Source organism: Asterias rubens, chromosome 5 (genome assembly GCF_902459465.1).
Source record: "Asterias rubens chromosome 5, eAstRub1.3, whole genome shotgun sequence".
Classification (NCBI taxonomy): Eukaryota; Metazoa; Echinodermata; class Asteroidea; order Forcipulatida; family Asteriidae; genus Asterias; species Asterias rubens.
Genome location: NC_047066.1, coordinates 19,047,643 through 19,072,571, shown reverse-complemented (window position 1 = coordinate 19,072,571; position 24,929 = coordinate 19,047,643). Strand labels below are relative to the sequence as shown.

The 24,929-nt window shown below is 40.2% G+C and overlaps 1 long non-coding RNA gene across 1 annotated transcript; it reads left to right on the top strand.

Moving 5' to 3' along the window:
* Positions 1-1,361: 1,361 nt before the first annotated feature.
* LOC117290683 lies at positions 1,362-23,480 on the top strand. The gene is made up of 11 exons (XR_004519061.1): positions 1,362-1,448; positions 6,886-6,976; positions 9,015-9,142; positions 11,343-11,484; positions 13,058-13,184; positions 15,005-15,183; positions 15,721-15,861; positions 17,689-17,848; positions 19,076-19,235; positions 20,135-20,275; positions 22,716-23,480. It is a non-coding gene; the product is annotated as an uncharacterized LOC117290683 (long non-coding RNA).
* Positions 23,481-24,929: the final 1,449 nt, after the last annotated feature.

The window sequence follows — 24,929 nt, the reverse complement described above, 5'->3', positions numbered from 1 at the left end:
AATGGGTGACCGAACTCCCTGGGACACCTGCTCAATACCGTCCCACTGCCTTTAATGTTACGTATTTTCAGCATGTTTGTAATTATGAGGAGTGATCTTAAGTGTGAGTAAAACAAAATCCTCCGTGAAAAAAATAAAAATAAAAATACCGTCCCTTTGGTGGAGGCAATTAAAATAAAATAAAAAAACAGAAGAAAATATTTGTACCGGTTAGCAATGGGGGGAAGTTGAAGAATGGTTAAGCTATCTTGGTAACTTACATCCCGTCTGTAATTAAAACAAGCTCTAGTAAATCTACGTTGGACATTTTCGAGAAGACTATTTATGTGATTATATTGAAATGGATACCAAGCCGGAGAAGTGCATGGTCTGCAAAAGATTTAAAAAGTAATGTGAGGGAAACTGAACTTTTGAACGAACTGTAGGGCTACGCCTACAAAAACTGAGATTCTTGAAGTCTTAGAAACATTAGAGTTAATATGGGGCCCCCACTGAGTACTTGATTTAGACCGTCCAGAGAGATTTGATTACGGTGTAATTATGGACAATTAATGGAACGGCAGCTAGAGATTGGAGATCAGGCTGCGAGTATTATTCATCTTTGCATTTTAGCATCCTGGAAATATATGGGTAGAGCATGATCTCCCAGGGAGAAAAAACCATGTTGAGCCATCGAAAATCCAAGCCAACCTTAAGCCCCCCCCCCTGAAAATTTAGGCCCAACCTTCTTCCAGCATTTTCGTTCATGATTATTCTGGAAACATTTTGGGGTGTTTTTGGCAAAAGGCTGATCTAAAAATTTCAATTTCGATTTGACATATTTCTGGTTATGGAGGAAGTAAAATAGCAGTTTGAACTGCATTGTGCGGTATTTTAGCCCATATATAGACCTTTGATTGAATTATTGTGATTTTGGAAGGTAAAGGCGGTTGTGTCAAGGTGGACAGTATTTAAATCATTAGATTACTTATCTTGTAGGTCTACTGTTTGACAACTGGACAAACAAAATCTTCTCACGTTTACGTTTACGTTTACGTTTACGTTTACGTTGGTTACTCGGCAGAATCCTTCTTATTTCAACCGGAGTAAAACAAGAAATACTATAAAGAAATAATAATGATGAACACATTTGTTTTCACACATAAAACCACAGAGTTTAACAGTTGCAACCCCCTCACCCACTACCTAAAATAAACCACCACCCCAAAAAACGTTTTTTTTTTGTGCCATAGCTATATGCCATAGCCACTGCTGTCGCAGCGCCCTGACGTCGCGCTACAGTAAGTACACTAGTGCACCCTGAAACACCGAAAGGCACCAGGTTGCCGCCATTTTATTACCAGAAAAATGGATGACGAAGACCTCCCATTCCAGATTGGAATCCAATCGACGTTTTTGTACTTTTGGCAAACAGTTTCGTAGCTAGAATTATGGCAAAACTGAAACTGGTAAGTTGATCATGTTATCTTTGTGGAAACTTAAATTAATATTTAGAGTATTGTTGGTAAATTTTGAGGTTTTTAACGAGGAGGGCGCAACATTTGAAAAGCCACTGATGGGTGGACGCATTGTTTGTGATGGGTTAACTTAATAAATAAATATTCCCTAAATGCTCAGCAACAACACACCAACAATAGATAACAGCAACGGAAACAAATGGAGACTTAAAATGCCATTTAATTAAGTCGAAATAAATGAAAATATTATACCTACCTACCATTGAATTGTAGTTGTAAAAATTGTAAACAGTCATCGAACTTGATTCATATAGTTAGTGTATTGGCCACACCAGTAAGTTACCATGTACAGCTTGCAGTGCTAATAATAATATAATAAAATCAAAGTCTTATATAGCGCACATATCTACCAAACAAGGTACTCAAGGCGCTGAGTATATACAAACTTTCAGAAAGATAGGTTATTGCAGTGATGGATTCAATTATGTAGCACTTATAAGGATTTACAAGGTGCTACAGTGCATGACGCAGCCACAACCAGGAACACCGGGCGAACCCCCTTCTCTTTTTGATAAGTGCACAGGGTTCTTTTACATGCGTTACACAATACATGGGACCAACAGTTTTACGTCCCATCCGAAGGACGAAGCAATGGTTAAGTGTCTTGCTTAAAGGACACTTGTTAGTGTCGCGGCATGGGATTCGAACCCACACTCTGCTGACCAGAAACACCAGAGTTTGAATTCGGTGCTCTTAACCACTCGGCCACGACACTTCCAATAGTGATACAGCCTTGCCTTGATATTACCTTGATCAATGATACCACCACGCACCTCTTTAAATTTCTGAGTGCTGCTTAGTTTTAAAGGTAAAGGACATTTTTTTGGGATAACTTTCCGTATGGCGCCACCACTTTTTCACTCATTTTTACAAAAAGGATATATCAATCAGGTAAATTAGATACTATATTATTTTATTTCGAATGAAAAAGTGGTGGCGCCATACGGAAGGTTTTCTTTTTTTTGTGCTAACTTAAAATATAAAATAAAATGGGCTTTAGAGACACTGTACGGAGAGTATTTGTAATTGTCTAAGACTAGTCTTCTCAGTTGGTGTGTCTTAGAATTAGTTATGCACAAAATAACAAACCTGTGAAAAATTTGAGCTCAGTCAATTGTTCGTTGAAGTTGCAAGATAGCAATGGAAGAAAAAAAGACCATGTCACACGAAAATGTGTGCTTTAGTTTCAGTCGCTTGATTTCGGAACCTCAAAAAGTAATTCTGAGGTCTCGAAATCAAATTTGTGGACAATTACTTCTTTCTCGAATACTACGTTATTTCAGAGGGAGCCGTTTCTCACAATGTCTTATACTTACCAACAGCTCTACATTGCTTGATACCAAGTAAGTTTTTATGCTGACATTTTTTTTGGAGTAATTACTAATAGTGTCCACTGCCTTTAAGTGTAATGTACTGTGAGCATATTTCACAGGTTGGCATGAAAAATGAGGTTGCCAGTTTGCACGTTCGCAATAGATTTGCATTGTTACAACACAGTTTTAATTTTCATACAATTAGCACCAGGTCTTACAGTAGCTTTCTGTGTGATTTCCGTGTTTATAGTGCTGCTAACCAGGCACAAAAGGCATGCTCACCTACCTTGCAGCGCTTTTAACATGCTGTTTTTCTGCTGTAACTTATAGATGATGTGACCTATATTTACATTCAAACCGCCCTCTGTTGACAAAACACTATTTATACGTCATGTTTCGCAGGGCAAAAAGACGCGTAGTCATGGTAAGATTGCATACACTTTCTCGCTGGCTGCCAAAACACAAAGGTTTTGGGCGGCCGTATGCGTGCAAATCATGTTATAGTTTTCGAGTGACGTCAGAGGTCACATCGTCTATACATGTAGCAGAAAAAGTCAATGTAGGAGGGCCAATTTCATAGCGCTGCTTAACAGTAAGCAAATTTGCGTGCTTACTGTAGTAGAAAAATTTGCTTAAGCCTTAGTGTAAGTGTATTTCACATGTTAGCAGAAAAAATGGGCGGCCATATTGCGAATTTGCATTGCGACGTCATTTATTTTCGTGCGATAAGCACCGGAAAGTTAGCATGCCTTTTCCTATGCTTAGGGTTAGCAGCGCTATGAAACAGAATATGCACAGTAAACACAAAATCGGCCGCTAAGCAGTGCTATGAAATTGGGCCCTGGTGAATTGGGTCAATAGCCTATAAGCACGAAAATTTGCTTACCGTTTAGCAGGCGAGCGCTATGAAGTTTGCAGAAAAAGGTTGATGCCTTTTTGTGTGCTTACGGTTATGGGCGATTCCGCGGCAACACGCGTTACGCTTTTGAGGGTCCTTCATTGATCTCCATTCTCTAGCTGCGAGACTATTTTGATTTCAGTGTTCATCTTTTGTATTTTAAAACCCAGGATTCTAGGCTAAATCCCATTAATCAAACAAAAATTAAAGATCAACTGGTTTAGCTCAGAGAGCTCTGCGAAAATCGGTAACACGTTACACTGGAAAGGCCAAAAAAAATACCAAACTTTATCTCAAACTTTGTCCTAAAATTAACCAGCCTACAACAAATTGGTTTCTTTTGTTGTCAAGTACTATGCTAAGGTTTATTAAACTGGAATAATAATAATTCAAGCCTTACTTTTTTAGTAAATTGCAAAAAAGTCGGTAACACGCGTTACAATTTCCAGTCTACATTGTTTATGTGTTAGTTCTGTTGTAGAGTTACAAATTCTCAAAAATATCAACCAATATCAGTTGCACGTCATATTTAAAGAGTAAAATAGTTAGTAGACCTTTTTTATTGTTTTTTCTCAACAGTTCACAAAACTTAAAGGAACACGTTGCCTTGGATCGGTCGAGTTGGTCTATAAAACGCGTTTGAAACCAGTTGTTATAAAAAGCATATGGATAGAAAGATGTTGTAAAAGTAAAATACAATGATCCACACAAGTTTGCATCAAAATTGCGTTTGCAAGTTTGCATCAAAATTTTCCCTTTACTGTGCGAACTAACACAGTCGAAGAGGTAAAAGGAAAACCGTGCAATTTCGAGGCATGTTTGTGTGGATCATTGTGATCTACTTTTACAACATCTTTCTACCCATATGCATTTTATAACAAACGGTTTTACTAACTTTTTCTATAGACCAACTCATCCGATCCAAGGCAACGTGTTCCTTTAAAGTCACCTGGAAGGGTTATTTTTTTTAAATAAAGCTTTTGTCACTAAAATATGTGTTTTTATGAGAGGAATGTGAATAAAAAGTTAACTAAGGTTTAAAAATATTAGTTTTGATTGTATTTACAAATTTACGAGTAGGCCCCGACCCGAGAGGGCGCTGTTCATGACATAATTCAAGGCGCGATATTTGAAGAGAAAATTTGTAGTCGGGCCCCCGTAAATTACGTCTGGGAACATGGCACATCAAAACAAATTTAGACACGATTTTACATGGCACATCAAAACAAATTTAGACACGATTTTACACACATACGTACATTGAAACTTGAACGTGTTGAATGCCTAGTGGTTTTTACAAAAGCTATTGCTGCTATTTTTATTTAACTATGCGACTTTTTAGTGACCAAATGGGTTGTAAGATGTGGGTCTGCCTACGTATTATTATAGAAATACGGCCACGGAGCAGACTGCACGCACGCACTATGGCTGCTCTATAATGTGCGTACGGTCACATAGGACCTGCACGCACGGTGAATCGCATGCGGTACCAACAAAAAATCGTGTCACTTGGCAAAAGCTAAAAACATACCCTCAAAGTTCAAACTTACCCGCATTTTTTCACGTTTAGCAAATGCTCCTCTGGGTTCGTCACGTCTTTCAGATACCTTCTTCGACTTCCCACTTGCTGGAAAAATTGTTGGGACGGCGTCGTGTTCAAGAATGGCTCTTCTCGTCATGTCAAATGGATTCGAAGCACGACGGCTCGAAGTGTTCGCTGCATAGCGCTGAAAAAGACGTCGGACCGGAGCACTTTGCTCTAGTTAATCTGACTTTCGCAGCCCACAACCGCCTATACTTGGGATCTGCGGGAAACAGATGAAGACTGACCCCATCTTTAGTTGTTTTGCTGCATCCAGCAGCAATACACCTGGTCGGCATTGCCGGGAAAATGCCAGAAAAAAAACCTTTTTCGCAGCGTACAAACTCACGTCTTAGAATTACATGTACTTTTGCACGTGTGTTTATCTACGCATCGAGGGGGGTCTATGTTTGATCGAGGCAAAGTCTTCCTTTTCCTACGTCACAAAAGGGGTAGGCGGAGTCAACCCCCCAAGCACTTAATTAATTTTTTTAACATATAAATCGTGACAAACAATTACTCAAAAAATTGTTTTATTGTTAATAAACATATACTCTTATGTTTAAAAGAAAAAAAATCCTATTTCCAGGTGCCTTTAAGGTAACATGCTAGATGTTGATGATGGTTGAGTTACAAATTCGCAAATTTATCAACCAATATCAGTTAGACATCATATTTAAAGAGCAAAACAGTAGCTATAGACTTTTTTATTGGTCTACATATCACAACATTTGTAATGCATGCGATTGTTTCCAGTTAACTAAAAATCTGATTCCTAAAATAAAATGTGTTGTCATCTTAAGGACTTGCCAACTTCCAATTCCTTTCCAGCAGGGTGCATCATTGAAACATTTTTTGTTCACTTACTTGCATTAATTACTTCACCAGGGAAGTAATCGCATCAAATACCACAAGACACCAACTCCCCACACTAAGAATCACTTAGTTGACTCCCGATTCCTCGGGGTCAAGAATGAAGATGCATAGACCATTGTAGATGCACACAGAACATGCGTAACTTTGAGATGCTCTCTTAAAGGCAGTGGACACTATCGGTAACTTCTAAAAATAACTATTAGCACAAAACCTTACTTGGGAAGGAGAACATTGTGAGAAACGGCTTCCTCTGAAGTGGAGAAGTTTTTGAGAAAGAAGTAATTTTCCACGAATTTCGATTTCGAAACCTCAGTTTAGAACTTGAGGTCTCGAAATCAGGCATCTGTAAGCACACAACTTCGTATGACAAGGGTGTTTTTTCTTTCATTATTATCTTGCAACTTTGATGACCGTTTGAGCTCAAATTTTCACAGGTTTGTTATTTTATGCATATGTTGACATACACCAAGTGAGAAGACTGGTCTTTGACAATTACCAATAGTGTCCGGTGTCTTTAAAAAACAGGGCTCATACATGTATATCATCCAGGTGACCACAATATACACGTACGCCTTATTTGGGTACTCGTTATAGTAACCTTTTCATTGCCTCTCTCCACATCAGTTATACAAAGATGATCATTAAAAATAAATTAGGTCACCATAATAACGATGTGCACAATTTCCTTTTCACTTCCAGATAAGTTTGGTATAGTCAGCCCTTACAGTCATACTGTCAGTTTGGTGATGAGGTCAGAGACACAGAGAGGACGTGATGAGGCATGATCATGGTGAGTTAAAAACTAATAACATTTTCTCATATAACACATTCTTAAATAGCGCATTTTCACAATAAACTGTATCAATGCGCTTTACATTAGTCCCCTGGTCATTTGGCCAATAACATCCCTTTAATCTTTCTCAGCTCCCATTAGGGAGTATACAGCCCCGAGGAGCTCATAGGATAGCCAATTGTGATTGCAACCCTCACAGGTCTTGAGAAGTAACCCTACATGTGTAAGACACTGTTCAAGAATTGCAAGGGTCAAGGGTTCGAATCCCACCCGAGTAAACATGCCTGTGATATTTGTTCACAGGACTCGGGAAAGTACTGAGTTTACAGTGCTAACACACATCGGTGTATGGGTAGAAAACCCAAAATTAATATTTCATCCCGATGCAAATTTAACATCTCTTAAATCGTTGCGGTACCCACTGCCAAAACATAGGATTCGAACGGCCTCTAGCTACCGGGCAACCTCGGTAGTCTAGTTGGTAAGACACTGCTCTAGAATTGCAAGGGTTGTGGGTTCGAATCCCACCCGAGTAACATGCCTGTGATGTTTTTTCACAGGACTCGGGAAAGTACTGAGTATACAGTGCTAATTACACACATCAGTGTATGGGTAAAAAAACAAATTTAATATTCCTACTACACATGTTGATTAAAAGACATGACCAACCACTATGACCACACTGTACAAACCCCCACATGCCTCAGTTTAGTCACTAGCCACTGTGTAGAAACGCAGAGAGTGCTGAAAGCTAGTCGAACTTGCTTTTTGGGTAGCCCTGCAGGCTTATAAGACATAGGAACCTGCTTTTGCGAAACTGTCCCTTGTTTACACCATACAAACTTGTTACTTTTTAAAATTTAATTTATGGTTAAAGACAGTGGACACTATTGGTAGTTGTCAAAGACTAGCCTTCACATTTGGTGTATCTCAACATATGCATAAAATAACAAACCTGTGAAAATTTGAGCTCAATCGGTCGTCAAAGTTGTGAGATAATAATGAAAGAAAAAACACCCTTGTCACATGGGGTTGTGTGCTTTCTGATGCTTGATTTCGAAACCTCAAATTCTAAACTTGAGGTCCCCAAAATCAAATACGTGGAAAATTGCTTCTTTCTCGAAAACTACTTCACTTCAGAGGGAGCTGTTTCTCACAATGTTTTATACTATCAACCTCTCCCCATTACTCGTAATCAAGAGAGGTTTTATGATGATAATTATTTTGAGTAATTACCAATAGTGTCCAACTGCCTTTAAGGGGCGATTCCAGCTTTTAGAATCTAGGTGATGTAGTTTCTCCTTTCTCACAAAAGAAAAGTATCTTTAACAGTTAACTTTTGTAAAACATCCACTTATTTAAAGGCATTGTACACCTTTGGTAGTTGTCGAAGACCAGTCTTCTCACTTGGTGTATCTCAACATGTTCATTTTTTTGTTTTTACTAACACTGATGTGTGTTAGCACTGTATATACTCAGTACTTACCCGAGTTCTGTGAAAACAAAATCACAGGCATATTACTTGAGTGGGATTCGAACCCATGACCTTTGCAATTATTGATCAGTGTCATACCAACTAGACCACCAAGATTGCCCGGTGGCTAGAGGCAGTTCGAATCCTATGTTTTAGCAGCGGGTAGGCCTACTGCAAACGATTTAAAGATGTTAAATTTGCATCGGGGATATAGAATATTCACTTTTGGTATTTAACCATACACCGATGTGTGTCAGCACTGTTCACTCAGTACTTACCCGAGTTTTGTGCAAAAAAACACACGTATATCACTCGGGTGGGATTCGAACCCACGACCTTTGCAATTCAAGAGCAGTGTCATACCAACTTGACCACCATGATTGCACGGTGGCTAGATGAGGTTCAAATCCTTTGATTATATTTTTTCAACACTTGTTCGCCAGTCCCACAAATTTTGCCAACCTAGTTGTTTTTTAAACTCTAATCCTTAATGCTCATGTAGTCTAGTCCATGAACGTTTTGGGCCCTATAATGATATTTGAACTGTTATTTTGTTTGCAGGTTATTCACTGGTTGAAGTGCAGTATTTATCATGGCCAAAAGGTTCCTTCATGAGAAGATGTTTTTATCAAGCTCAACTTGGATTGTCATATTTGAGACAGCTTTGCATCACTCCTTCCTTTTCTAAGGTATGTTGAAACATGTGATCTCTTCTTAGCGTTGAAACCCTGTGCAATGATTTTCAACTCTTAAATTACAGTCCTTAAAAACTTGCCAACATTGTGTCGCCGGGCTGCTAAAGTTTCCCATGGCGAATGGTTTTGAGTCCCTTAACAAAAAATTTTTTTAACTCTCAAACTAAACCCCAGTAGATTATGTGCCATGTGAACTCTTGAATGTTTTCAATTGCAAAAATTTTCCCAAAACATGTTCTTCAATCCAGAAAAAGGCAGTGGAAACTATTGATAATTACTCAAAATAATTATTACCATAAAACCTTACTTGGTAACGAGTAATGGGGAGACGAGAGGTTGGTAGTATAAAACATTGTGAGAAACGACTCCCTCTGAAGTGGAGTACTTTTCGAGAAAGAAGTAATTTTCCACAAATTTGATTTTGAGACCTCAGATTTAGAAATTGAGGTCTCGAAATCAAGCATCTGAAAGCACACAACTTCGGTGTGACAAGGGTGTTTTTTCTTTATCACTATTATCCCGCAACTTCGATGACTGATTGAGCTCAAATTTTCACAGGCTTGTTATTTTATGCATATGCTGAGATACAGCAAGTGAGGAGACTGGTCTTTGACAATTACCAATAGTGTCCAATTTCTTTAACATACACAAAATAACTGAGCCTCTGTTCTGAAAACCTCTAAAACTTGTAAGTCTAATGGTGTTTTTAAAACCTGCAAGTCTAATGTTTTTTTAAACTCTGACACTAAACCCCAAAGGATTTTGTGCCGTCTTAATGCTTGAAAGCTGATGCTGTGCCATGCTTAAATTTTCCCAAAACATGTCCTCATTTATAAAGAAACAAAGAAAACAACTAAACTTCAACAACAACTTCATTAGCAAATCTGGAACCAATTTATAGCCGTTGACTTGGCCAGTTTTTCGTCAATTTCGTCCGCAGAATGACCAGCAAAGAGTTTACAAATGAAAGGAGCGTCATGCTTCCTAGAAACGCCTAGGTACACCATTTTGCTAATCAAGGAGAAGGCCATAATAAAATTTAGTAATTTTTAATGACCAGCGCCACACATGCAATGGCAAAGTTTAATATTTCGTAACGTTATTTCATGACGAACAGCATGCACGCGTAAAGTTTAGAATGTAATTTTTGCAGTCTGTTTGCGGAGGGTGACATATTGACACCCACATTACACAGAGTGCAATATAAAAACTGGGAGTAAGTTATAGCTTTTTATAGATGTGTAGAAATTGGCTTCCTTCCCAAAGAAACTGTCAAATTAATTTAAAGACACACCAACAAATATGACCCACCCAAATGTAGAACAGTTCGGTACAAACAAAGTGCAATTCCTCAAATCGTCAGTCTTTTAAATGCCTTTTAATAATAATTGTGTGTGTATTAAATATATAAAAAATGTGCCTACTGGGTTTTTACCAATGTATTTTTGACAATATATATAATAATAATGCACATACTACATTCGGCATCTGCGTGTCTCAAAACACCTGTGTACAGACCTCACATTGTCACTGTTGAATCCAACTGGCTGACCCAAAAGAAACGGGTGTAAGTTCACAATTAAAAATTGCAGGCCTACGCTTTGTTTGTTTTGAAAGTTGTATCCTCCAATCAAAATGACAAAGATCTATTTGGATGTTATATAAAACTAATCCACCAATCAGATAATGTAACTGAAGTGTGAATAATATACAAATAATGAATGTTTATGAGTGTAATGGTGCAAATACGTTCATTCGTTGAAAGATGAGTGTTCCATTCACCTCCGCTCCGCCTCGTTGAATAGAACATTCCATCTTTCAACTCATAAACATATTCGCACCATTGCACTCATAAGCATTCATTATTTGTATTTTATTCACACTTCGGTTCAAGCATCTGATTGGTGGATTAGCGGGTACTGGAAGATAAAAGCTTATCATCAGCTGTGCGCAGTAGACAATATTTTGAAATCTGTGCTGGGCGGCACAATGTATTTTCCTCAGAGTCCTAGGCAAAAATTGTGAGCATTGGGCAGGCCTGCCCAGCACTGCCCACCATGGCTTCAACACTGGCTCTATTGATATTTCTCAAAAAGTTGACAAGCCGATTGCTGTATTTATTCATATTTTTCCCAAAGCACAATGACATTTTGATAAAAAGTTTAAATGACAGTGTATGTTATTTTGTTTGCAGGTTTTTTACTGGTTGAAGGGCGGCATCTATCATGGACAAAAGCTTCCTTCATGAGAAGATGTTTCTATCAAGCTCAACTTGGATTGTCATATTTGAGACAGCTTTGCATCACTCCTTCCTTTTCTAAGCTATGTTAAAACATGTGAGTTATTTATTTTCAACTCTTAATTCGCTCCAGATGGTGACGTCTCTGAAATTTGCCTCACCTTTGCACATGTGCATGTACTACCAGTCCTTGAAAACTTGCCACTGTTGTGTCAGCTGCTAAAGTTTCCTAAAACAAATATTGGACACTTTCGGAACAGAAAAAAAGTTCACAGATTTACAAATAACTTACAGGGTTTACAGAAAGTAATGGTGAAAGACTTCTCTTAAAATATTATTCCATGAAATGCTTTACTTTTTGAGAAAACATTAAAACAATATCAATACTCCACACGAGAATAACAGATTTGTTTTAAACACATGTCATGACACGGAGAAACGTGCAGAAACAAGGGTGGGTTTTCTTGTTATTTTCTCCCGACTCCGATGTCCGATTGAGCCTAAATTTTCACAGGTTTGTTATTTTATGTATAAGTTGTGATACACGAAGTGTGGGCCTTTGGACCATACTGTTTACCGAAAGTGTCCAATGGCTTTAAACTAAACCCCAGAGGATTCTGTGCCATCTCAACCCTCTAATGCTGTGCAGTGCATAAATTGTCCAAATATTTGTTCTCCAGTCCTGCAAAATTTTCCAACCTGAGCCAATGCTGTGACGTCTTCTAAACTTTCCCATAGCACATGTTTTTTGAGTCCCTTAAAAACTTGCAAGTGTAATGTTTTTGACCCCAGTGGATTCTGTGCCGTTTCAACTCCCGTTTAAAGCTGTTGTGCAGTACATAAATTTTCCCAAAACAGGTTTTCCTAGTTCTGCAAAACTTGCCAACCTACAATGATACTTCATCCACATTTTATTCCTGATCAAATGCTGTGACGTCTTCTAAAGTTTCCCAAAGCACCTTTTTTGAAGTCCCCTAAAGACCTGCAATTGTTGTGGTTTTATCACCCTTATGTGCCGTCTCAGCTCTCTAAACCTGATGTTGTGCAGTGATCAATTTCCCAAAGCATGCTTTCTAGCTCCTCAAAAACTAACCAACCTATTTCCAAAAAACAATTTATTCCAAAGCCAATGTTGTAATGCCTGCTTAAGTTTACCAAAGAACATGTTCTAGAGCCCCTTAAAAACCTGCAGGTCTAATGTTATTTGAACTCTAAAACTAAACCCAAGAGGATTCTGTGCCGTCTCAACGCTTAAAATCGTTGTTGTGCATTCCATTAATTTTCCCCAAACATGTCTTCAGTCCCGAACAAATTTCAAACTTCATGCTATTTCAATGTACATAGTCCTGCGCCAATGTTGCGATAGTTTCCCAAAGCACATGTTTCTGAGTCCCTTTAAAAACTAGCAGGTCAAATGTTTTTTCTTCTATCAAACTGAAACCCAGTGGATTTTGTGCCGTCTCAACTTTCAAAAGCTGATGTTGTCCAGTCTCTTAAATGTTGTGGACTTTTTGGATTTCCTCATGTTGTCTAGTCCTGAATGTTTTGGGCCCTAATGATATTTGAACTCTCAAATTGTTAATGAGCTGTTGTACTGTTTCTTAAATCTTCCCACAGCATGTTAACTTGAGTTGAAATGTTAAAGACAGTGTATGTTATTTTGTTTGCAGGTTATTCACTGGTTGAAGAGTAGTATTTATCATGGACAAAAGCTTCCTTCATGAGAAGATCTTTTTATCAAGCTCAACTTGGATGTCATATCTGAGACAGCTTTGCAGCACTCCTTCCTTTTCTAAGGTATGTTGAAACATGTGAATTATTCTTCGTGTTGAAACACTGTGCAATGATTTTCAACTCTTAAAGGCAGTGGACACTATTGGTAATTACTCAAAAAAATTATTAGCATAAAACCTTTCTTGGTAGCGAGTAATGGGGAGAGGTTGGTAGTAAAAAACATTGTGAGAAATGAAGGTACAAAAGAGGTACAGAAAACAATCACAAGTTTCTACTACCAATTGCAATTGCTGTAGGAGGTTCAAAAGATATTCTCTTTTTTACAAATACCATCCTAGGACCAAACTACAAGACCAATAGAATAATAATTAAAATCAATCTTAGATGTAGAGTTTTTCAGGCACCTCTTTAAAGGCAGTGGACACTATTGGTAATTGTCAAAGACTAGCCTTCACAGTTGGTGTATCTCCACAAATGCATAAAATAAAAAACCTGTGAAAATTTGAGCTCAATTGGTCATCGAACTTGCGAGATAATAAAGAAAGAAAAAACCACCCTTGTCATACGAAGTTGTGTGCGTTGAGATGGTTGATTTCAAGACCTCAAATTCAAAGAGGTCTCGAAATCAAATTCGTGGAAAATTACTTCTTTTTTGAAAACTATGGCACTTCAGAGGGAGCCGTTTCTCACAATATTTTATACCATCAACCTCTCCCCATTACTGGTCACCAAGAAAGGTTTAATGCTAATAATTATTTTGAGTAGTGACCAATAGTGTCCACTGCCTTTAGAGTCTCAAGTGTTGCACATTACACATTTTCACCCACAAGGTAACTGTAAATAAGTAGGATTTGAAACTTGCATGGTGGAAATACAATATGGAAATGTTTGCGGTAACACCATGTAAGACTATCTCGAATGAGTTGGGGTGGTTCTGAAAGAACCGTTAGTTTCCACTCGACGTTTCGATCTGTATGCTCTGATCATCTTCTCGGACATCTTCTGATCGTCTTCTGGAGAAAGCTTTCTCCAGAAGACGATCAGAGCATACTGATCGAAATGTCGAGTTGAAAGTTATTTTCAGAACCACCACCACAACTCATTAGAGATAGTCATTACATGGTGTTACCACAAGCCTTTCCATAACTGTAAATAGTTTGATTCAGTTGGTTAATAATAAATAATAATAATAAACCGTATTTATATAGCGCATATCACTAAAACAAAGTCCCTATGCGCTTTAAGGAAAACAAAATAAAGGAAGAATGAACCATCACAGAAAGTTACTGAAAAGCGTTGAAAAGATGAGTTTTAAGGCGTTTTTTGAATGTGTCAACTGTGGAAGCCTCCTTGACAGACTCGGGTAGGCCATTCCACAGTTCAGCTGCAGCTACTTGGAAAGAGCGAGCACCATAAGATTTTGTAACAGGGGTGGAAATGACAAGAAGAGACTTTGACTTAGAACGTAAATTTCTCGAAGGAATGTATTTGTGAACTAGGTCCTGGAGATAAATCGGGGCTGTGCCTTGCAAACATTGAAAAGTTAAAAGGAGAATTTTGAATTTAATTCTATCTTGAACAGGTTAATTATTGTTGGTGTTTGCTAAAGAAGATCAGAGAGTACTATTTCAACTGAAACCACAACTCAACCACCACAACTCAAAAGAGATGTGATTTTATCGAAAATGTTTATTGCTTAAATCACCATCATGCCTTCCAAAGCAAGTCATGAACAGACTATTCTAACAATAGTTTTTTTGCAGCATCAAAGCAGTTCAAGTACAATTAAGCTTTGAAACTCTACAGACAATTGCAACTGAGAATGGTCAGCAATCCCAACAAAAACCCAGCAACTAATCTGAAAAATTATGTTTATATTTCAGGATTTACACACAAAATCAATTGTCTGCCTCTACTAAATGGTGAGCCAGCACCACAGATGACTCGGACGCCAATTATAGCTCCCTATTTGTTTGATGTCAACCAAGTATCTAGTCTGGAGGCCCATCTCTGCAGTGAGGGCAACAAAGTTGGACTGTTATGCAATAACATTTGGTGCAAGGTACGTTTTTATAAACAAAAAATATTGGAGAAAGCACTTTATTTTTTAAATTTTCACCAATAGTAAAGGGTTTTAAAGCATTTAGTTTTTTTGGGGGTCATGGGCAGGCAGAGGCTAGGCTCTCGAGCAAGCAGAGGCTGGGCTTTCGGGCAGGCAGAGGCTGGGCTCGTTGGCAGGCAGAGGCTGGGCTCAGTGGCAGGCAGAGGCTGGGCTCTCAGGCAGGCAGAGGTTGGGCTCTCGAGCAAGCACTTTTACACTAAGATGACAGTCATCTCACAAAGCTTGTAGGTGGAAGACACAATTGTTATCAAAACTGGGAGTTGTTTTTGAAAACTAAAGTGTACAAAAAAACACTTTACTTAAACTTATCAAATAAGTTTTTTAGACCAGCTTTTATAGACTTAACGCTTGATCGAAATGCTCGAGTTCTACATCAACATGTCAAGTAATACACTCGAGTACACATACTCTCAAGTCTTGGATTCGAAGTAGACTTTTTTGTAACCGTACATATATCTTTATCTTTTGTCTTAACAGGACCATGGGTACAATCTGCTTGAGCCATCATGGAGCTGACGTTTGAGAACTGAAGATGTCGCCCATGTTTTCAGTCTTAAGGGCCATCTCTGCAGTAAGGGCAACCAAGTTTGACTGTTATGCGAGAACAATTGGCGCAAGGTACGTTTTTATATAAATAAAAAAGACTATTGGAGAAAGCAACAAAACAATTTTTGTTCCAAAAAGTAATTTTTTTCTACATTTTCACAAAAAGAAAAGGTTTTAAAAGCATTTAGTTTCTTTTGGGGCTCGTGTGCAGGCAGAGGCTAGGCTCTCGAGCAGGCAGAGGCTGGGCTTTCGGGCAGGCAGAGGCTGGGTTCTCGAGCAGGCAGAGGCTGGGCTCTCGGTGCAAGCAGAGGCTGGGCTCTCGGGCAGGCAGAGGCTGGGCTCTCGGGCAGGCAGAGGCTGGGCTCTCGGGCAGGCAGAGGCTGGGCTCTCGAGCAAGCAGAGGCTTGGCTCGAGGGTAGGCAGAGGCTTGGTCGAGGGCAGGCAGAGGCTGGGCTCGTTGGCAGGCAGAGGCTGGGCTCGTTTGCAGGCAGAGGCTTGGCTCGTTGGCAGGCAGAGGCTGGGCTCTTGGGCAGGCAGAGGCTGGGCTTGTTGGCAGGCAGAGGCTGGGCTCGTGAGTAGGCAGAGGCTGGGCACTCGGGCAAGCAGAGGCTGGGCTCTCCGGCAGGCAGAGGCTGGTCTCTCGGGGCAGGCAGAAGCTGAGCTTTCAAGCAGGCAGAGGCTGTTCCCAAAAGTAATTTTTTTCTACATTTTTACAAAAAGAAAAGGTTATAAAAGCATTTAGTTTCTTTTGGGGCTCGTGTGCAGGCAGAGGCTAGGCTCTCGAGCAGGCAGAGGCTGGGCTTTCGGGCAGGCAGAGGCTGGGTTCTCGAGCAGGCAGAGGCTGGGCTCTCGGGGCAGGCAGAGGCTGGGCTCTCGGGCAGGCAGAGGCTGGGCTCTCGGGCAGGCAGAGGCTGGGCTCTCGGGCAGGCAGAGGCTGGGCTCTCGAGCAAGCAGAGGCTTGGCTCAAGGGTAGGCAGAGGCTTGGTCGAGGGCAGGCAGAGGCTGGGCTCGTTGGCAGGCAGAGGCTGGGCTCGTTGGCAGGCAGAGGCTTGGCTCGTTGGCAGGCAGAGGCTGGGCTCTTGGGCAGGCAGAGGCTGGGCTTGTTGGCAGGCAGAGGCTGGGCTCGTGAGTAAGCAGAGGCTGGGCACTCGGGCAAGCAGAGGCTGGGCTCTCCGGCAGGCAGAGGCTGGTCTCTCGGGGCAGGCAGAGGCTGAGCTTTCAAGCAGGCAGAGGCTGGGCTCTCGGGCAGGCAGAGGCTGGGCTTTTGGGCAGGCAGAGGCTGGGCTCTCGGGCAGGCAGAGGCTGGGCTTTCGGGGCAGGCAGAGGCTGGGCTCTCGGGCAGGCAGAGGCTGGGCTCTCGAGGCAGGCAGAGGCTGGGCTCTCGATCAAGCAGAGGCTTGGCTCGAGGGCAGGCAGAGGCTTGGCTTGAGGGCAGGCAGAGGCTTGGCTTGAGGGCAGGCAGAGGCTGGGTCCGTTGGTAGGCAGAGGCTTGGCTCGTTGGCAGGCAGAGGCTGGGCTCGTTGGCAGGCAGAGGCTGGGCTCGTTGGCAGGCAGAGGCTGGGCTCGTTGGCAGGCAGAGGCTGGGCTTGTTAGCAGCCTAACAAAAAGCTCACTACAATTTTGTTCACTTTTACACTAAGATGACAGTCATCTCACAAAGCTTGTAGGTGGCTGACACTATCGTCATAAAAACTGGGAGTTGTTTTTGAAACCTAAAGTGTACAAAAAACACTTTACTGAAACTTATCAAGTTGAATTTTAGATCAGCTAATATAGAATTTACTTGAGTTCTTCATCCACATGTCAAGTAATACTCTCCAGTAGACATAATATCAAATCTTGGATTCGAAGTAGACTTTTTTGTAACCGTACATATATCTTTATCTTTTGTCTTAACAGGACCACGGGACCAATCTTCTTGCACTTTCATGGAGCTGACATTAGAGAACTGAGAAGACCACGGATCAATGGAGTCATCTTGTACAGATTCTCCTAATGAAAAGACTGCTTTCACTTCATCAACAAATTCTTTAGTCAAACTACCACTTCCCTCCTGATGGTAATCTTTAACTTCCCTTCGAATTTATGTCCAACAACCACTTCACTCCATATGTCTAAATCACTTCTCTCCTTAATCTAAATACCACTTCCCTCCGTCAGTCTAACTTACCACTTCCCTCATATGTCTAACCTACCACTTCTCTCCTTACGTCTTACAACTTCTCTCCATGCATCTAGCAACTTCTCTCCTTATGTCTAATTCACTTCTCTTCATCTGTCTGACAATTTCTCTCCATACGTCTATATACGTTTAACAACCACTTTTCTCCGTACTTCTAAATCACTTCCCTCCATACATCTAACCACTTCTCTCCATTCGTCTAACAACTACTCTCCTTACGTCTAATTCACTTCTCTTCATCTGTTTGACAATTTTTCTCCATACGTCTAACAACCACTTCCCTTCATACATCTAACAACTTCTCTCTATTCGTCTAACAACCACTTCTCTCCATACGTCTAACAACGTTCTCCATGCCTGTAACAACTTCTCTTCATACGATTAACAACTTCTCTCCATGCATCTAGCAACTTCTCTCCTTACGTCTAGTTCACTTCTCTTCATCTGTCTGACAACTTTTGTCCAAATGGCTACTTCGCTTCTCTCTATACGTCTAGCAACTACTTTTCTCCGTACGTCTAAATCACTTCTCTCCATACATCTAACTACCACTTCTCTCCATACGTCTATTTCACTTCCCTCCATACGTTTAACAACGTCTCTCCATACGTCTAACAACTTCTCTACCATACGTCTGACAACTTCTCTCCTTACGTCTAGTTCACTTCTCTTCATCTGTCTGACAATTTCTCTCCATACATCTATATACGTCTAACAACCACTTCCCTCCATACATCTAACAACTTCTCTCAATGCATCTAGCAACTTCTCTCCTTACGTCTAACAACTTCTCTTTATACGTCTAACAACCACTTCTCTCTATACGTCTAATTAACTTCTCTTCATACGTCTAGCAACTTCTCTTCATACGCCTAACAACTTCTCTCCATACGTCTAATTCGCTTCTCGTAATAAGTCCAACAACTTCTCTGCATACGTCTAGTTACCACTGTTCACCATATGTCTAAGTCACTTTTTTATACGTTTAACTACCGCTTCTCTCGTGTCAAGTATTACACTTGAGTAAAACATACTATCCAAATCTCTGATTCAAACCTGATTTTTTTGTAAACGTACATATATCGTTATCTTTTGTCTTTACAGGACCATGGGTACAATCTTCTTGCACTTTCATGGAGCTGACATTAGAGAACTGAGAAGACCACGGATCAATGGAGTCATCTTGTACAGATTCTTCTAATGAAAAGACTGCTTTCACTTCATCAACAAATTCTTCAGTCAAACTACCACTTTCCTCCTTATGGTAATCTTTAACTTCCCTTCAAATTTATGTCTAACAACCACTTCACTCCATATGTCTAAATCACTTCTCTCCTTACCACTTCCCTCATATGTCTAACCTACCACTTCTCTCCTTACATCTAACCACTTCTCTCCATACGTGTAACAACTACTCTCCTTACGTCCAATTCACTTCTCTTCATCTGTCTGACAATTTCTCTCCATACGTCTAACAACCACTTCCCTCCATACATCTAACAACTTCTCTCTATTCGTCTAATAACCACTTCTCTCCATACGTCTAACAACGTTCTCCATGCCTCTAACAACTTCTCTTCATACGACTAACAACTTCTCTCCATGCATCTAGCAACTTCTCTCCTTACATCTAGTTCACTTCTCTTCATCTGTCTGACAACTTTTGTCCAAATGGCTACTTCGCTTCTCTCTATACGTCTAGCAACTACTTTTCTCCGTACATCTAAATCACTTCTCTCTATACATCTAACTATCACTTCTCTCCATACGTCTATTTCACTTCCCTCCATACGTTTAAACAGTGCTCTCCATACATCTAACAACTTCTCTACCACACGTCTGACAACTTCTCTCCATAAGTCTATATATGTCTAACAACCACTTCCCTCCATACATCTAACAACTTCTCTCCATACGTCTAACAACTGCTCTCCATGTATCTAGCAACTTCTCTCCTTACGTCTAATTCACTTCTCTTCATCTGTCTGATAACTTCTCTCCATACGTCTAATTTGCTTCTCTCAATAAGTCCGATAACTTCTCTCCATACGTCTAAATACCTCTTGTGTCAAGTATTACACTTGAGTAAAACATACTATCGAAATCTCTGATTCAAAGTTGATTTTTTTTGTAACCGTATATCGTTATCTTTTGTCTTTACAGGACCATGGGTACAATCTTTATGCGCTATCATGGAGCTGACATTAGAGAACTGAGAAGACCACGGATCAATGGAGTCATCTTGTACGAATTCTTGTAATGAAAAGACTGCTTTCAGATTAAACTACAACTTCCCTCCTCATGGTAATCTTCAACTTCCCCTCAAATTTATGTCTAATGACCACTTCTCTCCCTATGTCTAAATCACTTCTCTCCATACATCTAACTACCACTTCCCTCCATACATCTAACTACCACTTCCCTCCATACAGCTAACATTCACTTCTCTCCATACGTCTGACAACTTCTCTCCTTACGTCTTATTCACTTTTCTTCATACGTCTGACAACTTCTCTTCATACGTCTAACAACTTCTCTCCTTACGTCTGACAACTTCTCTCCATCTGCTCACAACTTCTCTCCATACATCTAAGAACTTCACTTCTAACAACTAAGTCACTTCTCTTCATACGTCTAACAACTTCTCTCCTTACGTCTGGCAACTTCTCTCCATATGTCTAACAACTTCTCTTCTTACGTCTAATTCACTTCTCTCCTTACGTCTAACAACTTCTCTCCTTACGTCTGACAACTTCTCTCCATACGTCTAACAACTTCTCTTCTTACGTCTATTCACTTCTCTTCATACGTCTGACAACTTCTCTCCTTCGTCTAATTCACTTCTCTTCATACGTCTAACAACTTCTCTCCATACGTCTAACAACTTCTCTTCATACGTCTAACAACTTCTCTCCATACGTCTAACAACTTCTCTCCTTACGTCTAATTCACTTCTCTCTTTACGTCTGACAACTTCTCTCCATACGTCTAACAACTTCTCTTCGTACGTCTAATTCACTTCTCTCCTTACGTCTAACAACTTCTCTCCTTACGTCTGGCAACTTCTCTCCATACGTCTAACAACTTCTCTCCTTACGTCTAACAACTTCTCTCCTTATGTCTGACAACTTCTCTCCAAACGTCTAACAACTTCTCTTCTTACGTCTATTCACTTCTCTTCATACGTCTGTCAACTTCTCTCCTTCGTCTAATTCACTTCTCTTCATACGTCTAACAACTTCTCTCCATACGTCTAACAACTTCTCTTCATACGTCTAACATCTTCTCTCCATACGTCTAACAACTTCTCTTCATACGTCTAACAACTTCTCTCCTTACGTCTAATTCACTTCTCTTCAAACGTCTGACAACTTCTCTCCATACTTCTAACAACTTCTCTTCATACGTCTAACAATTTCTCTTCTTACGTCTAACAACTTCTCTCCTTACGTCTAATTCACTTCTGTTTATACGTCTGACAACTTCTCTTCATACGTCTAACAACTTCTCTCCATACGTCTAACAATTTCTCTTCTTACGTCTAACTCACTTCTCTTCATACGTCTAACAATTTCTCTCCTTACGTTTAATTCACTTCTCTACTTACGTCTGACAACTTCTCTCCATACGTCTAACAACTTCTCTCAATACGTCTAACAACTTCTCTCCATACGTCTAACAACTTCTCTCAATATGTCTAACAACTTCTCTCCATACGTCTAACAACTTCTCTCGATACGTCTAACAACTTTTCTCCATACTTCTAACAACTTCTCTTCATACGTCTAACAATTTCTCTTCTTACGTCTAACAACTTCTCTCCTTACGTCTAATTCACTTCTGTTCATACGTCTGACAACTTCTCTTCATACGTCTAACAACTTCTCTCCATACGTCTAACAATTTCTCTTCTTACGTCTAACTCACTTCTCTTCATACGTCTAACAATTTCTCTCCTTACGTTTAATTCACTTCTCTACGTCTGACAACTTCTCTCCATACGTCTAACAACTTCTCTCAATACGTCTAACAACTTCTCTCCATACGTCTAACAACTTCTCTCAATATGTCTAACAACTTCTCTCCATACGTCTAACAACTTCTCTCGATACGTCTAACAACTTTTCTCCATACGTCTAACAACTTCTCTCAATACGTCTAAGAACTTCTCTCCATACGTCTAACAATTTCTCTTCTTACGTCTAACTCACTTCTCTTCATACGTCTAACAATTTCTCTCCTTACGTTTAATTCACTTCTCTACTTACGTCTGACAACTTCTCTCCATACGTCTAACAACTTCTCTCAATACGTCTAACAACTTCTCTCCATACGTCTAACAACTTCTCTCAATACGTCTAACAACTTCTCTCAATACGTCTAACAACTTCTCTCCATACGTCTAAGAATTTCTCTTCTTACATCTAATTCACTTCTCTTCATACGTCTAACAACATCTCTTCATACGTCTAACAACTTCTCTCCTTACATCAAATTCACTTCTCTTCTTCTGTCTGACAACTTCTCTCCATACGTCTAATTCGCTTCTCTTAATAAGTCCGATAACTTTTCTCCATACGTCTAAATACCTCTTTTCACCATATGTATAACTCACTTTTCTTTATATGTTTAACTACCACTTCTCTTGTGTCAAGTATTACGCTTGAGTAAAACATACAATCCATCTCTGATTCAAAGTTGATTTTTTTTGGTAACCGTATATCGTTATCTTTTGTCTTTACAGGACCATGGGTACAATCTTTATGCGCCATCATGGAGCTGACATTAGAGAACTGAGAAGACCACGGATCAATGGAGTCATCTTGTACGAATTCTTGTAATGAAAAGACTGCTTTCACATTAAACTACAACTTCCCTCCTCATGGTAATCTTCAACTTCCCCTCAAATTTATGTCTAATGACCACTTCGCTCCCTATGTCTAAATCACTTCTCTCCATACATCTAACTACCACTTCCCTCCATACATCTAACATTCACTTCCCTCCATACGTCTGACAACTTCTCTCCTTACGTCTTATTCACTTTTCTTCATACGTCTGACAACTTCTCTTCATACGTCTGACAACTTCTCTCCTTACGTCTGACAACTTCTCTCCTTACGTCTGGCAACTTCTCTCCATACGTCTAAGAACTTCTCTTCTAACGTCTAATTCACTTCTCTTCATTTGTCTAACAACTTCTCTACTTACGTCTGGCAACTTCTCTCCATACGTCTAACAACTTCTCTTCTTACGTCTATTCACTTCTCTTCATACGTCTAACAACTTCTCTTCATACGTCTAACAACTTCTCTCCTTACGTCTAATTCACTTCTCTTCAAACGTCTGACAACTTCTCTCCATACGTCTATCAACTTCTCTTCATACGTCTAACAACTTCTCTCCTTACGTCTGACAACTTCTCTCCATACGTCTAAGAACTTCTCTTCTAACGTCTAAGTCACTTCTCTTCATACGTCTAACAACTTCTCTACTTACGTCTGGCAACTTCTCTCCATACGTCTAACAACTTCTCTTCTTACGTATATTCACTTCTCTTCATACGTCTATTCACTTCTCTTCATACATCTAACAACTTCTCTTCATACGTCTAACAACTTCTCTCCTTACGTCTAATTCACTTCTATTCATACATCTGCCAACTTCTCTCCATACATCTAACAACTTCTCTCCATACGTCTAACAATTTCTCTTCTTACGTCTAACTCACTTCTCTTCATACGTCTAACAACTTCTCTCCTTACGTCTAATTCACTTCTCTCCATACGTCTAAGAACTTCTCTTCTTACATCTAATTCACTTCTCTTCATACGTCTAACAACATCTCTCCTTACGTCTAACAACTTCTGCTCCTACGTCTAGTTTTACTTTAATGTTACAATTAATTATGAATGTTAAACTTATGTTAAACAGTTGTATTAAACTACATTTTGTTATGTTGTTTAAGAAATTAAGAATAAATGAATGTTGAGTAAGAAATAAAGAAAGAGATTTAACAGAAACAACTTGTAATAAAGAATCCTTTATTTGAGTCTATAATTTAAATATAATAACCCTATAGAGACTGTACAAACGTGAGATAAACGTTTTTTTAAAGGGGTCAAAGGTCAAAGTTCAGGGGTGAGGGGTCAGGGGTCAAAGTTCAAAAGTCAGGGGTCAAAGGTCAAGAGATACCTATGATGTTTCCCCAAAAATAGCCTAAAATACAAGAAAAAAGCTGCCGCCAGGCTAAGAAAAAAGCTGCCGCCAGGCCAAGAAAAAAGCTGCCGCCAGGCCAAGAAAAAAGCTGCCGCCAGGCCAAGAAAAAAGCTGCCGCCAGGCCAAGAAAAAAGCTGCCGCCAGGCCAAGAAAAAAGCTGCCGCCAGGCCAAGAAAAAAGCTGCCGCCAGGCCAAGAAAAAAGCTGCCGCCAGGCCAAGAAAAAGCTGCCGCCAGGCCAAGAAAAAAGCTGCCGCCAGGCCAAGAAAAAAGCTGCCGCCAGGCCAAGAAAAAAGCTGCCGCCAGGCCAAGAAAAAAGCTGCCGCCAGGCCAAGAAAAAAGCTGCCGCCAGGCCAAGAAAAAAGCTGCCGCCAGGCCAAGAAAAAAGCTGCCGCCAGGCCAAGAAAAAAGCTGCCGCCAGGCCAAGAAAAAAGCTGCCGCCAGGCCAAGAAAAAAGCTGCCGCCAGGCCAAGAAAAAAGCTGCCGCCAGGCCAAGAAAAAAGCTGCCGCCAGGCCAAGAAAAAAGCTGCCGCCAGGCCAAGAAAAAAGCTGCCGCCAGGCCAAGAAAAAAGCTGCCGCCAGGCCAAGAAAAAAGCTGCCGCCAGGCCAAGAAAAAAGCTGCCGCCAGGCCAAGAAAAAAGCTGCCGCCAGGCCAAGAAAAAAGCTGCCGCCAGGCCAAGAAAAAAGCTGCCGCCAGGCCAAGAAAAAAGCTGCCGCCAGGCCAAGAAAAAAGCTGCCGCC